The 14,830-nt window shown below is 42.8% G+C and overlaps 1 long non-coding RNA gene across 1 annotated transcript; it reads left to right on the top strand.

Annotated features, from left to right (window-relative positions):
• The first annotated feature begins 1,245 nt into the window (after positions 1-1,245).
• Positions 1,246-4,336, top strand: LOC124698726. Its single transcript, XR_007001079.1, has 3 exons — positions 1,246-2,025; positions 2,976-3,013; positions 3,095-4,336. It is a non-coding gene; the product is annotated as an uncharacterized LOC124698726 (long non-coding RNA).
• Positions 4,337-14,830: the final 10,494 nt, after the last annotated feature.

The following is a 14,830-nucleotide window of genomic DNA, read 5'->3' on the forward strand; positions in this document are numbered from 1 at the left end:
AAACTGCTAATCAAAGTCAGGGATGAATTACATCATTTTGGAAAGTTGAGAGGCCAAATATGTTAGTTATAATTTGAGGGGATATTGTGTCCAAAATATAAAAACATCTGGGGGTTATCTGGGCTTTTTTTATCTTAGCCTACAAAGGGGTATCAGTAAATCCTAGCCATTCATACCAACCAAAGTTTTGAGAGGGGGGGACACCGGAGCACTCCCCTTTTTTAACATGGCGTATAGATACTGTATATAGGCTATACATTGGATATGGATTTTGGCTGATCTAAGATAGGGGAAAAAATCAACATAACCCCTCGTTAAGGAGGAGCACGGAAGCAAGCAGGGTTCCTTTTTCACAGCTATTTTATATCGGCACAGCTTTGTACACGCTTTGCCTTAGATGGCGGCGTCACATAGCTAGCTGACGAACATTTCTGGGGATAACGAACGGCGATGACCCGTCAAAGGAAATTGCCGCGAGTTTCTGCGCGGTCGTCTTCGTGGGATGTACGAAGTCCCAGAATATGTGATTGGTGTAGGCGCTAGCACTAGCTAGCTCTTCTCTCACTCAGCTTACGGACAGAGGTAGAAGAAAGGGAGAAAGCACATAAATTTTCAGCCCACAAACTCCGGCGCACAGATGCCCTTTTTTCATGTTCAAAAAAAAAGATGCCCACTTAGGTTTAGCAGGAACAATTGAGTTAGTCTGAAACTATGTATGGTTGGTTTCCTGATTACTTACCGGATTATTTCATTTCCATGCTGCTTGGGAAATTAAATGTACATTGAAAAATGATTTTAGTATTGCTCGCATTTCTGAAGATTGATCAACATTTGATTTTATTCCCTATATGCGGGCTTAGATACCGTAGTATCACGGCATAACATTAATTTTGAATAGGTATTTGGTCAATCAAAATCATATTAGGCATCTAAAAAAAATCTGAACACGAAGTGGTAGCGTAGTACGATTCTACATTTGTAAAGTAGTCATATTTAGACATGTATGCATCAATTTTTTCTCAAGGAGAGTAAGATTTTTTTCTAAATCTTATTTTTTGCTACAAACTCCGCCGCAACGCGCGGGGTATTATCTAGTATCTAAATAGCGGCAACCCACTAGATTGATTTCTCTCAACATGTAGGCAGTCCACGTCATATACTCTCACTTTTTCCATCCGTTTCAGAACTTTTTTTTTTGAGAGAGTTTCAGAACTATCTAAATTTCCTCTGTCTGTTATACCACAATCAGTTTATTTGTTTCGTCAAAATAGAAAGGAAAAGAAAGAAGGCCATTCACATAAGCCGGATAAAGCCCAGTCTTTCATCTTTACACAAACCCGAAAGCAGCCCATTCCCATAAGCCCACAAACAACCCTGTCTTTGTCTCTGCATTTTCTTTTTAGAAAAAAAACGTGATCACTGTTTGTCTTCTCGACAGAACCAGGACCTTCTGTGTCCGCATCGATTCCCCATTGAAGATTTCCGTTTCCTCTTCCCAATCAACCCTGTGACGGCACTCATACTTACTCTTCCCACGATCTCCGTTGGAATCGGAAACGTATGGAGGAATCCGACCAGTTTCCGCATAGTTCGCCCCCTTTAAAATCTCTGCTCCACCTCCCCCGCCTTCGCTATCATCAACCTCCGGTACAGCCGGGTTCTTCCAACTCGCTCATACCGTTGCTACCACTGGTGAGCAACCCCCTCCCATTCTCTCTATGCTCCATGTTTCCTCAGGTCATCAATCAATTGGACGTCTGCATCTGTATTTCATCTCAACAGTATTGTTGGTAATATCCTGCGTTAACTGAAAAAACTATACAACCAGCTGCATTGTTCATCCAAATCCTTCCATGTTACACAGCCACCTAAATACCTTGATTTCTTTCTCAGGTAATCTCTGAGTTTTAGTTTCACATGGCTTAACTGTAGGTCATTCTTTACGTCCTCAGGTGTAGGACGTCTTGGCTGCCGAACAATCCGTTTTACCCCTTCTGCACTGCACACATGCGCGCCCAAGTATAGGTATATGTTATTTGTGCTTTCTAAAATTTAAACTTTATGTTTCCTTCAAACGAAATTCCTACATACAGTTGCCCATTAGCTAACGGTAACCCCACTAGCTAATAGACTAGCCACCAGATTATTTCTATTAGTAACGGCAAGCCCCACTAGCTAATAGACTAAGGCTTAGTTTGGTAGCATAGTATTTTAAAAACAGAAGTATTCGAATACTAAAGTATTTTATCGTGTAGGTAGTAGATACTTCAGTTTTGACATTTTGCAGTATTCTGAAGTATTGTGAATACTTTGTACCTGTTTGGTTACTGCTAATTTGTGAAGCAATGTGCATGATTCTCCCTCCAAGCATCTTTAAGCGCCTCACTTGGTCCACTTTCCAAGCTTCAAAATTATTAAGCATGATTTTCATTTCTTCTAGAAGGTTAGCGTTGTGAGATTTATCCTCATTGTTCTTTAGCGTCGGGCAACTGCCGCATAGTCCATCAATTGTTTTTTCTTTATACCATGTTGGAGAGAATATTCAAATGCCGTTCAGCAAGCTAGCATTTTAATAATCTACGTTTCTTAAGTTTCAGCGATAGCATAAGAGCAGCTAGCAGCAGCAAGGTGGAGAAGTTATTTTTTCTCCCAAATCTCATTTTCAAAAAAAGAGGTTCGGACTTAATTTTTTAATACTGAGAAAATACTACAGTTTTGTGAATACTGAAGTATTGAAACTGCAATTTTGTCTTGTAGCCAAACACCTCAAATTATTAAAAACTAAAGTATTTTTGAAAGCTGCGGTATTTTTAGAATACTTCAAAAATACTTTGCTACCAAACTAAGCCTAACACGGTAGTGGTGTTTATTACATCCAATCCAACATATTCTCACATTTCATTGTGCACTCTAGCTACCTTCCATTTTATTCTCTCTCATCGCTTCTTCTCACATTCACATTTTTCCTTTTCAAGAGAGAGCAACATGGACCAGGTACTCGACGGCAAGCTAGGTAGCCATCAGCTTCGGCCAGATTCCATTTTATTTTCTCTCATCACTTCTTCTCACTTCCAAATTTTTCCTTTCCGCATAGGAACGTGGAGCACATCTCGCCATGGAAAGCTAGGTAACCATCAGCTCTAGCCAGAACTATGTTCGTGTATTCTGAGTCCAGCTAATCACTGCCATATTCTCATGAAATTTGGTTTGGATGTGTGTGTTATCTCTCGGTTCCTTGCATGTCTGGATCAATTGCTCATAATAATACTTGCTACTGACAGTTATTCAGATTTGCATAATTGCATCACTTTTCTCTATGTGTTTTTATCCTACATCACACAAGGTGAGCCCTATAGTCCTTCATAAGAGAATCACACTCACGTTATGCCCAGGTCGCTCATCTCAACATGCAGTACAAATGAAAGAGTTTGCAAGCTGAACCATGCTCTCCTCCACGGGATGTATTTTGTACTTAGGCTATATTTTAATTTGGTATTCATTTACTATGCACTTCCTCCATTTTTCTATTCAATTGGATGCACTTCTTCCAAGCATCCATGTATTATTGGTCATTTGTGATTTATTAATTTCAAAAAGGATCAACAACATGCATTGATATTTTCCTGCCCAATGTCGATTATCATTGGAACAATGCTTTGTTGTCTCACAACTGTTATTGATCATATGTAGCGAAAGCATCTTTGAACATATATTTTCAGAAGATTAGCATATCCTTAATTGCTATGAGTTGTTATTCCTAATAATAAGACTTGATACTGAAGTAGCACATGGCAGGAATGACATTTTTACGACACCACTATAGTCATTGGTGGTTGCTATGTTACGGGCTTTAACTACCTACGATATCTCTCCCTGTCAATTGTAACAATTATCCAAACAAATGAAGCTTATTTGTCACTAATTTTATTGAACAAAATTAAATATATTTGTTTGTAAGATGTTCCTTCATGACAAATTTGGTGCAAATTACTCATTTGTACTGATGACACGAATATCATGCCATTTTAAGAAGTAGCAGATGAATCTCTATGTAGTTTTTACAGCATACACATATTTCTTCTATAGTTATTTTAACTAAATATGCCGCAACAACGCGCGGGAAATTATCTAGTTCTAGTAAAATTTGGCGACTTGTTTATGCCGTACTCCATCATCTCCATTTTTACCTTGTTTGTTCGACTTGACACTCATGCGCCTCCTGAAGCAAAGTTGACACCCTTCAGATACTTGGACCTTCTGCTTGAGATGACACGGGTGGACAGGTATGGAGGAGGGCTGGCCAGCTGCAGCAGGGGCCGTACCTGAGAAAACGGGGGCCCGGTGCGAATAAAAAAATTAGGTCCTTAACATAACCATTGGCAATTAGAAAAACACAGTTTTGTATATTGTATATTTATTATTAGGTTGGTGGTACGATTTTTTTCATGAATAAGATCTTATGGGAAAGCAATTTCAAAATTCATAAACACTTCATTATTTAGCAGAAACATGACATCGTTCTAGTATTTCTTGAGATAAAAATCTTTAATTAGTTTTGGCCAGGTATCCAACGCGAATTGATGCACCAGATTGCAGTTGTGGAAACAGCAAGGGGGTCGCTATATCGGAAGAAGCGGAGCACTGAAAAAAGAGATTTATAGATGGGAAATTGAGAAGAGAACACCAAATAATTAGATAGCGTATTGAGAATGCAGCCTGCAATGGACGTGTCATTGCATCAGCAGATTTATTCGGGAAAGCCAGGATGGAATCAAATCGGCGATGGAAGAGAGAACTGCTCGTTCTTGAAGAAGAGAGAGATGGGAGACGTGCATGGGTTGGGGGCTGTGGTGCTAATCTGTGGCCAATTCCCACGCGTGAGTTGAGGGCTGTGGGTCAATGAATTTAGTAGGACCAATTAAACCTGCCATTATGATCACTAAGTACTACTACTAATTAACACAAAATTGGAGGCCCTCCTATTTTGGAGGCCCTGTGCGGTGCACATCCTGAACCTGCTCCCCTGCAGATGCCCAGCTGTAATTGTAGGGAGGGGCATAATCAGTTTTTTTTATAAACATCGTGCACACATACATGCCTGTACTTGAACTAACTGCGCAATATTGGCACATTGCTGCACATCAAGACATTCAGAAGATATCAGGGCAATTGCAAGCGTTCGTTCAGCGCAGGCAAATAGAAGTAGCATTCACAAATCACAAACATTCTGTTAACTTTGTGCTCCCTTTCTTGAAATAAGTTGCTACACTGGTTCAATAACAAAAAGGCCAAACGGTTGCGATGATGCAAGGTGCAGAATGTTGAGGAAATTAGCACGCTCAAAGGTGTTATGAAAATAAACAACAAAATCAAAACATTACTCTAGCACCGCTATTGTACCAAATCAAATGATCATTGGTCAATCACGCAAAAAAAACATATGCCTTGCTTACACAACTAGTTATTCATGCTCATAAATCTTTACTGTGATTGTATCGAGTTACATATATTCATATTATATTCTTGACACTTCTCTAACTATGCTAAGCTTTCGAATGGAAGAAGTGCTGGACTCATAAGGTTACAACTTGTAAGTGAATTTACTTTCTCGTTCTTTTGGTTTAAACGCCTAGATCCTTATGATTCTTTGTTTCTTGCTCGATGACGATCAAGGCTAAGCTTGGAGAGGTTGATGGTTGTGAAATAAACCATTTTTTCATGTTTAAACCCTTTGCTAAGTCAACAAATTGACTAAACTTCTCTCTAAATGTGTCACTGATAACTAATTATTGCAAAGATGTGCAATCATTTCTCTCTTTATATGGTGTGTAGGAAATCAAGTCTTAATGGCAAATTGACCTGTAATTACTGAAGAAAATTTCGTCACAAGTGCAGCAAAGTCAACCAGAGGGTCAAAGTCGGTTCCAGAAGGTTTAGCGGACACCGGTACGGGCAAGGCCCGTCCGTACCGTTCGCCTGTACTGTGCGCTGCAGCATTCCCGAGGTCAAACCCTATAAGTTTAGTGAAGGAAGTCAGTAGAAAAAGAGAGCCATTCGTCGCCAAACAGAGCCACTATCCATCAGATCCATCTACACCACACCGAAGGAGATCCACCACCATTGTTCATCCATTTCATCTCCAATCTCCTCCATAGCCACAACCATCACCATTGTAATAGAGATTGAGAATTAGTGATCATTGTAAGAATATTGTGATTTCAATCCAAGTATTTGCAACAATGATTTCTATCTTTGATATTGATATCATGTGTGAGTAGTCCTCACGGACTGCGAGTAGGGGTGAATCCTCATAGCGTTTATACCATCTAATCTTTTGAGTTTGTGTAGAAATTGAATAGGAGCTTTGCAATCTTGTATCCTTATCTCTTTGCCTCGACTCGAGGACCTGCAGGTACCCATGTCTCTTGGATCGATCAAGGGGAGAACGATATGCTATCGCGAAACATCAGTGATAGAAAGGAGAAAGTAACGGTACATGTTTAGTAATTCGTTTGGGATCAACGGCACAATCATCTATCTTAATGTTTTTTGTCTGTATTTAATTACTTAATAACTATTGTTACCCGCGGTTGTGAGGACAATAGTTGGATCAACGGACTCTTGTCATTTCTGGTTTTAGGGGCAATAGTATTTAGAGATGTGCTACTCACAAATCTGTTATCACTATTTTATTTACTATACACTTGACTTCATTTCTATATGTATGCATAGCTACAGGAGAATCCTTGACCCTCACCTATTTTAATCCATTGAACACAACACCAAACAAAGTAAACTGGAAAGGTCCGTTAAACGTAAGATAAATCAACTAGCAAGTATTGTAGACGTTTACACCACTTTAGCATTCCCAAGGTTCGATTAAACTTAGGTCTTTTAGAAAAAAGATTACAATACTACAATTCATCATCCAGATCGAAGGTATCACGGATGCACATATCTTAAAGAACTCATGCATATGGCTATGTAGGATTTGTGATTCACTAATTGTGACAACCAAACGAATGAAATAACAATTCTCTGGAACACGTGCTCCCTTGAGTTACCCGCTTTCACTTACCCACTTTTACTTTACTTGCTTTTACTTTACTTGCTCTAGCTAATTTTACTTTTTGTATATACTTTCAGCACTTAACAGTTTCTAGTTAGAAGTAAAAGTGTCTTCCACACTCTAATTCATTGCTTTGCCGAAAGGCCATATAAGTAGGCTATAGTGATTTAGAGAATGGATAGTTTGCCTCTAGCTTCTCGTGGGTTCGACACTCAAATACTAATCGAACTGTACTACGGTGATTCCCTATACTTGAGGATTATCAGATGCTCATACACCCAATAGCAACGAGATCCACAAGAGATAGCAGTGGGAATCAAATTTCCTTTGGTTAAACAATGGATCTCGAAATTCTGACCTAGATGTAGAAGATCAACAAGTTTGGGTAGCGATGGTGAGAGATGTAGAAAGCTTTGACAATAATGGATGAGAGAAATAAGAAGGCATCCTCCTCTTGGGGAAGAAACGGATTGGTCAAATGTTCAGGGTGCAGACCATCGGAAGTTCCGGCCTAGGGAAACAAAATACTCCAACAACTAGAATTTAGAGGGTCTCTCTGGCAACAAAAGAAGAAAGACTTAGTTGGTGCAATATGTGTTTTGTGTAGGTTATTTGATTCCACTCATATCTTTCTACGTGAAACTTCTCTTGATAGTACGGTTTTCCTACGAATCAAATAAATGAAAACACCAATGAACCGTCTTCTATTTTTTCACTTTAGATCGTTCTTCAACTACTTTGTGTCAATTATCGTATAAGCCTATATAACTTGGTTTGCCCACAATCTTGGTTCGATGGAGTCCCTCCGTAAAACTATGGACATAAAGGAACTTATGAAAAGCAATACGCTCTTTGGGAAGATGGTGTCAGGACCATGATTTGGTTACCTAGTGAAATACCATGGTTACCAGTCGGTAACTAGAATTCCCAGCCTCCTTGAGTAAACGGGTTTATCGTGCAAAAAATCAGTCCATCTGAATTTCGTTTGCATTTTGGCTGGCTAGTTAGTATGACCTAAACCCCATGTATTCCCCGTCCTCTATAACCTCGTGTCCCAACTCATTTGTGTGAAAAAATCGCGCTTAATTTCTCTCCCTCCAAATATTATACTATTTGAAATGTTAAGATATCTTTTAATTTATAAATTAAAATTTTATTTAAGAATTTCGCCCGGTATTAGACCGGTTTTCTCTTGTAAGCGGGATTACCGGAAATCCCGGCATCATTCTTTTTCCTACCGATACGCAAAACCTTGGTAAAGACGGCTCGGGATTTTGCTTAGCAGAAGACGACGGGTGCAGAGTGTGATTTCCTCCTACACTTGGCCATTCGTGTACGTCACACAGTATTTGGATTAACGAAGTCGTACAGCCTCTTCCATTTGTCTCTCGCGCATCCTACGCTGTCCTGCACGGCGGCAGATTAACCTCGCGGACTCGTTCGCTCTTCATCGATCGCTTTGTGCCGGCCGGCAGCTCTACGCCAATATTGTTCGTATGCATACCTACATATGCATCAGCCATCTCCAACACGAACTCGGATATATAGTCGCTGTCCTCAATCCGCACCGGCACTAGCAAGCAAACGCCGTAAGGAAGAGCACGCGCACGGCGCTTGATCGAGCCATGTCGTCGTCCAGACGGTGGTCTTCCTCCCCCTCATCCGGCACGGACCTGTCAGCAGGCCGGTCTATCCTCCCTGTCGCGGCGCTCTCACCCTTGCGCCATAGCTCCCGTCGCTCCGTCTCCCGTTCCGACCCGGCCCCTGGAGGCGCCACCGGCGGTCGCAGCATTTGGCCTTCTTCCTCCGACAGCAAGATCAGCAGCAAGAAGCCGTCGCCGTCGCCATTTCCCAGCCCGTCACCGTCACTGTCGTCGCCCTCGGTTGCCACCCTTGCCGACCACCTGACGAACGAGGCCATGGACAGCGCCCACGCCGTGGCGCCGTCGCCCCAGTCGCTCTTTCGACAGCGCAGCTGCACCGAGCTCCCACGCTTCGCGGACGCCGACGCCGAGGAAAGGAAGATCGGCAGGTCTTCCGGTAAGGGCGGTCACGCGTTCGGGCGCTCCATGCGCTTCCTGCCGTCCTCCAAGCCTGCCAGCGTCACGCTCACCCCGGGTCGCATCGTACCGTCCGACCTCCGCAGGCTCGTCGGCTCCTCGATGGACACCCGCGCCGATGTCCCCAGCTCCGGATCGGAGTGCAGCGACGCCTCCAGGGGATCCAGTGCAAGGTCGACGATCCCCAAGCCGCCCTCGCCGTTGATTGCCCGTGCGAGCTCGGTCCGGCTGCTCGGGTCGAGCAACACGCAGTGGGCTCTCTCGCCTGGGCGGCGAAGCAGCTCACCCGTGAAGACACTAGCGACCGTGCAGGAATCAAAGGGGAAGAAGAGCCTGTTGAGCATGGGATGGGGCCATCTCTTCAACCGACGGAAGACGATGGACACAGATTCATCCATTGCCACCACCACCCTCGCCAACGCATTGCCGGTGTCACGCGGCAACGGAGGAATTGGGGAGGCCGGGCATCAGATGAGGATGATGCACTGCCGGTTTCTGCAGTGGCGCTTGTTGAACGCCAAGGCGGACGCTGCGTCCAAGAACAAGCGTGCTATCGCCGAGGTTCAGTTGATGGGTGCATGGGCCAGTATTTCAGAGCTGAGAGGGAAAGTAGCGAGGAAGCAAGTGCAGCTCGATAAGGAGAATCTCAAGATTAAACTCACCAACATACTCTCTTCTCAGGTAGTATACTTAATCCGATGTCCTTGACCTTATAAGTTTTCACTGCAAATATTTAATAGGGTATCTACAAGAATATGCACCGATCGATGATGAACATCTCTACAGATGAGGGGTCTGGATATCTGGGGGCAGATGGAGAGCAAGCACACCCTGGCTCTGAACTCCACACTGGATTGCGCTAAGGCTGCAGTTTGCAGGATTCCTCTTACCAACGGAGCAAAGGTATGCTCTCTGAAATAGCTCGACTTCATATTCCTAGCCAAGTGAAAGGGTTCCAGAAAATACTTCCACAAAAGTACAAAATATATTTTTATATATGATTGCACCGAAGGTATATAGTTGTAAGTTGCAGCACGCATCTAACATCACTGAACTTTTTTCCTCATATATAGGTGTCCCTACCGGCGATGGCATCCATACTGGAGCAAATGTTCGAGCTCGCAATGACGGCCAGGATATCAGTTCGCTCGTTTAGCCCCGTGGTAAATCATTTCGCGAAAAAACAAGCTCAAAGCTCGTCAACCCATCTCTGTAGTTTTCACCGACGCCTGACTAGGAATTTCTCCATTATACATGCATATGCTAGGCTAAAGATACGGCAGTGCTAGTCTCGGAGCTGGTGCATGTGGCTCGTGAGGAGCAAGCTCTGTTACAGGACTGCCTCGACCTGCTTGGACGGGTCTCTGCACTACAGGTAGTTTTGGCTTTTCTTTCACCAGAAATACTATCTGGTCTTGTGCACAGGTTCTTAACTAATAACGTCTTGACTGCGGTTGTTCTGCCTTATTACTTGACACTCAGATTGAAGAGCAGAGCTTGCGTTGCCATATGGTGCAGTCATCATCTTTGCTGAATCTTGTAACAGTGAATTAGTATGGCCATGGACGAGAGCTCGGCGCAGACAGTTGTTCTACAGGCATAACCAACAAGAAATTACCAGCGGACTGGCCCAACGCTAGATTAAAATCGGATGCATCTTTTTTTTACCTGAAATCGGATGCATCTTGAAGGGAGAGAAAAGAGTTGATTGTAGTGCAGAGCTGACAAGTGCATGTGATCGTTCTCAATGCTTTTATTTGGTAGCTTAACATGCAAAACAAGAGTAGATTATGAACACAAAGTTCATCCCTGTCAATACTGAATTTGAAGACAACGATGAGCTTAACTGCCTGTTTTCTTTGACTTCTATGCGGAAACTGAAAATTTCACCTAGAGTTCAAATCTTCTTTTGGCTATTCTCTCAAAATAAAGTTATGATTCCGAAATCTCTTGAGTGCAGCCTTTGTAATAAAGATAGAAACTCTTAAACATGGAAACTTTCTTTAGAGCTCAAGCTCCACCTAGCTCATTATTTTTTACAAAAAACAAAAACAATATTTACATGTTTCAAAAAAATCTGAATAAGAAAATCTAGATATGCACTTCATACGTTGGGATACTCAAAAATGACAAGTTTTGACAAATATTTGCGAGTTTGAAACTGTGTACCTTTCACTATACCAAGATTTGTACTTTTGTCATTTGTGTGTAGTATTTCATTATTGAGATTTTACACACTTGTAGGATACATCTCTGGCTACATCCAGATTTTTTTGCATATTTTTTGGGACTTTAAAACTAGGTTTTTGAATTTTTCAAAAAAACGATCTATATGGAGCTCGGGCTTCAAAAGTCCACACTCCTTTTAAACACTTGTTCTTTAAATGCATTGTATCCAGCTTCCCTGGGCTAGCTTTTATGAAGTTCTAAATGTAATTATTAATGACTTTCAAAGCTAAGCTTCTAGTGAGCAAGTGGCTTTGTAATAGAAGATAGCAACTTACTGTTATAACATATATTGTCCTTGGAGCATTTAGATAAGGACATCTCCAGCGGCGCGACCGTTTGCGTCCATCTTGACCGAAAATGCGTCTGGCACCCTCTCCAGCGGCGCGACGCAAAGTGACCGGGCCGTCCGCAGAGACGCATATTTGCGGCAGGTTTGTGTCTCTGCGGACACGCAAACCTGCCGCAAATATGCGGCAGGTTTGCGTCTCCGTGGATGCTGCGCGGACGCTCAAAGTGTCCGCTCGCGTCTCCACCGGGCCCCCCTGGCAGCGAGTCTGCATCGAGGGCACCGCTTCGGCGGTCAGCGCTTCCGCGTCTGCGCTGCAGCCTTCACCATCAATGGCGCAGCTGCCTGTTCTGCGCACTGGCGGGCGGCGGTTGAGCTTCTGCACCGCCTTCAATGGCATCGTATCCCGCGCGCGGCCGCCGTGGGCGATACCGGAGCTCATCGTGCTCGACAGCGACGAGGAGCAACACTAGGCGTTATGGTTTTTTTTTTCATATTTTAACTATGTAAATTATGTTTCATGTTTAAAAAAAATGATTCGGCCAAAGAATGCGTCGTGCCAGTGGAGCCACCCCCGACGCAAACGGACGCGTGGTCGATTTCGATCATTTCGGCCGACGCAAACGGACGCGCACGGACGCTAAAATGCGTCGCGCCGGAGATGCCCTAACAGAAAAAACCTGGTTGAATATGAAACGGGTATGGCATCATACTCTATCGTACCTGCGGAGCTAGAAAATAATAAGGACCAGAAATTGGTCATGTTGGATCAATTCCTAGCACCGCTGCCAGAAGGCTCAAACACCTGCTGGAGTTGAAGCCAGACTAATCTACAAGCATTTTGGATGGGTCTTATCTTGAAAGACATCTGCAACTGGTTCGTCGCATGGAAATCGACCGACTATGTCTTATATACAAGAACATCGAGAAGACGCGAAGGAGTTCCATGTGGTGATGGGCTAAGAAGTGTTTTGAGTTGCCAGGAGCCAGAGAGTTCTCTTATAGGATTGCATCGACTCTACGGCTCTTCAGCTGGTTATTTGTGTCTGGAAATTCTTGTTTTGTGTTTTGCAGCTAAACTTTTTCTTTAGGTTCCAGTTTGGTTCTCCAGAATCTATGTTATTCTTGGACAAAAGTATGATATCATCCCTCGCATGCTCCTGATCTCGAGAAGCGAGCCAACTGCAGCATCTGAGTTTAGAGCATGACTACTCCATCCTAATAATTCCAGGATGACCGGTAGCGCACCCTAGTGAACCTGAAGTCAAGCAATTACAATAGTCTCTTCTTCAGCGTAGAGAAATTTTCACCTTCCTTCTTACTTCCCTCTCTTCAGGTGGCTGGCCTAGCTAATACTCGCATCAAGATTAATCGGTAACAAAAGAAACCAAAATCGTGAAGAGATGAGAACATACATCTAACTTGACAAGCACGAAGACCGGATGAAGCATGGCACCCATGTCGCATAAGGAGGGTCCGGACGAGTTTTTTTACAAGAGATATTGAAGTAGCTATATCTAAAAATATTGTTCGGCTAATCTAACGGGCACCCCAGTTAGCGTTAACATACGACAGTCTACAACAGGAATCATCCTTGAGGAGAGCACATACATCAACGTTGATGTCATTGCATTAAATGCAAATAGGGCATATTTAAAATGATTTATTTTCTAAACCGTTAATCGGATTAGCGATATGTATTCACCGCTGACTTCATATCAGCAACGACTTCCAAACTAGATCACATGTCCGTATGTTTCAATGATATTTTTTCATCGCACTAGTTTCCATTTATATATAGTGTGGTTGCTAAATTAACAATGAACAGTTTCCAAGAGAATAATTCAAAGTTGCCCGATGATTTATATATGGTTTTAGGCATTGCAATGTTGGATAGAGCTAGGGAGTGAGTATTTCTAGCGTTTTCAATAACCACGAGGAGATATTCTTCCACTAAAAGAAGTATTATACAACCTTGCATTGATCCCAAATAGTGAGAGTGATATGGGAACTAAGTTGTTATAATTTGGCAATTCGGCTGGCAACAAAGTGTTGACAATTTGACAATTGCTGACAAAAAATTTGTCAGAACATGTCAATAAGGTGTCTAATTTTAAATATTTTGATGCCACAAAACCAACTGTGAAAGCGGAACTCTGAACGGAGTAGCAATTCAAGAGATGAAGGTTTTAAAATTTTAAGAAAATCTCGCGTATGTCATCTACGTGCATGCATGGAAGAGTGAGGCGAGCAGACGCGTGTTAATCTAAACATGCATTAGTGTAATAATGGTTGCACACATGCAACCGGTACGTGAGGCAGGAGAGAGGTGATTGTGACACCATGGCCTAGAGCTTAATAGGATTGATAGGATACTCATATCAAATTATCAACAAGTTAAAACTTCTTTTTGGGAGCTCACCTTCAAAGAACTTTGAGGTTAAGCATGCTTAACCTGGAGCGATTTGAGGGTGTCAGGGTGATCGATCGGGATGTTGATTCCGGGTTCGCACGAGTAAGGATAAAGTGCACAGAAAATCCTAGTGTTGGTTTATGACCATTCTAGAGATCCTAAAGAGCTGCCGGGGTAACAGGCTCGGCCGTAAGGTGGCCGGGGTGTTATAACGATCATGAAGTAAAATTCTTCTAGGGTTCTTTGTTTAGGTTATTTCTTCTTCAAGATGGTGAGATGGCTACGTCTTGAAGTCATTATAAGGTACTTCATGTCATATCCTTGCTCTGGTGGTGCATCTAGCACCAGCGAAAGGCGCGTGGACTTGTGTGTCCCACGAATCTCCTGCCATTCTATCAGGTTTTATGTTTGTTGATTTGATTTTGAGGTCCGACTCTTCTGATCTACGGATCTCATCTTCGGTAAGAGTTGATGCTCTTAGACGTACGTAATTAACCTTGCATGATTTTGGTTATGGAGGGACGAGGACGGTGACACACCCTTGACACACGCTAGTGTGTAGAGTGTAGTTACTAGATAAAAAAGCGAAAAGGAGGAAAATGACGCTGCCGCACGGTAGCGCATGCACGGGGCTCTCTGTTGTGTAGCACATGCCAATGTTGTTGTTTCCGTCATACGAAATGGGTATGCGGTTCTCTTTGGTCCTAAGGATGTGATTGGTTATCATGTTCTACTCGCACCTTTGTTACGTGAACCGTTTTCGCTCTGTCCGT

Source organism: Lolium rigidum, chromosome 3 (assembly GCF_022539505.1).
Source record: "Lolium rigidum isolate FL_2022 chromosome 3, APGP_CSIRO_Lrig_0.1, whole genome shotgun sequence".
In the NCBI taxonomy this organism is placed as follows: domain Eukaryota; kingdom Viridiplantae; phylum Streptophyta; class Magnoliopsida; order Poales; family Poaceae; genus Lolium; species Lolium rigidum.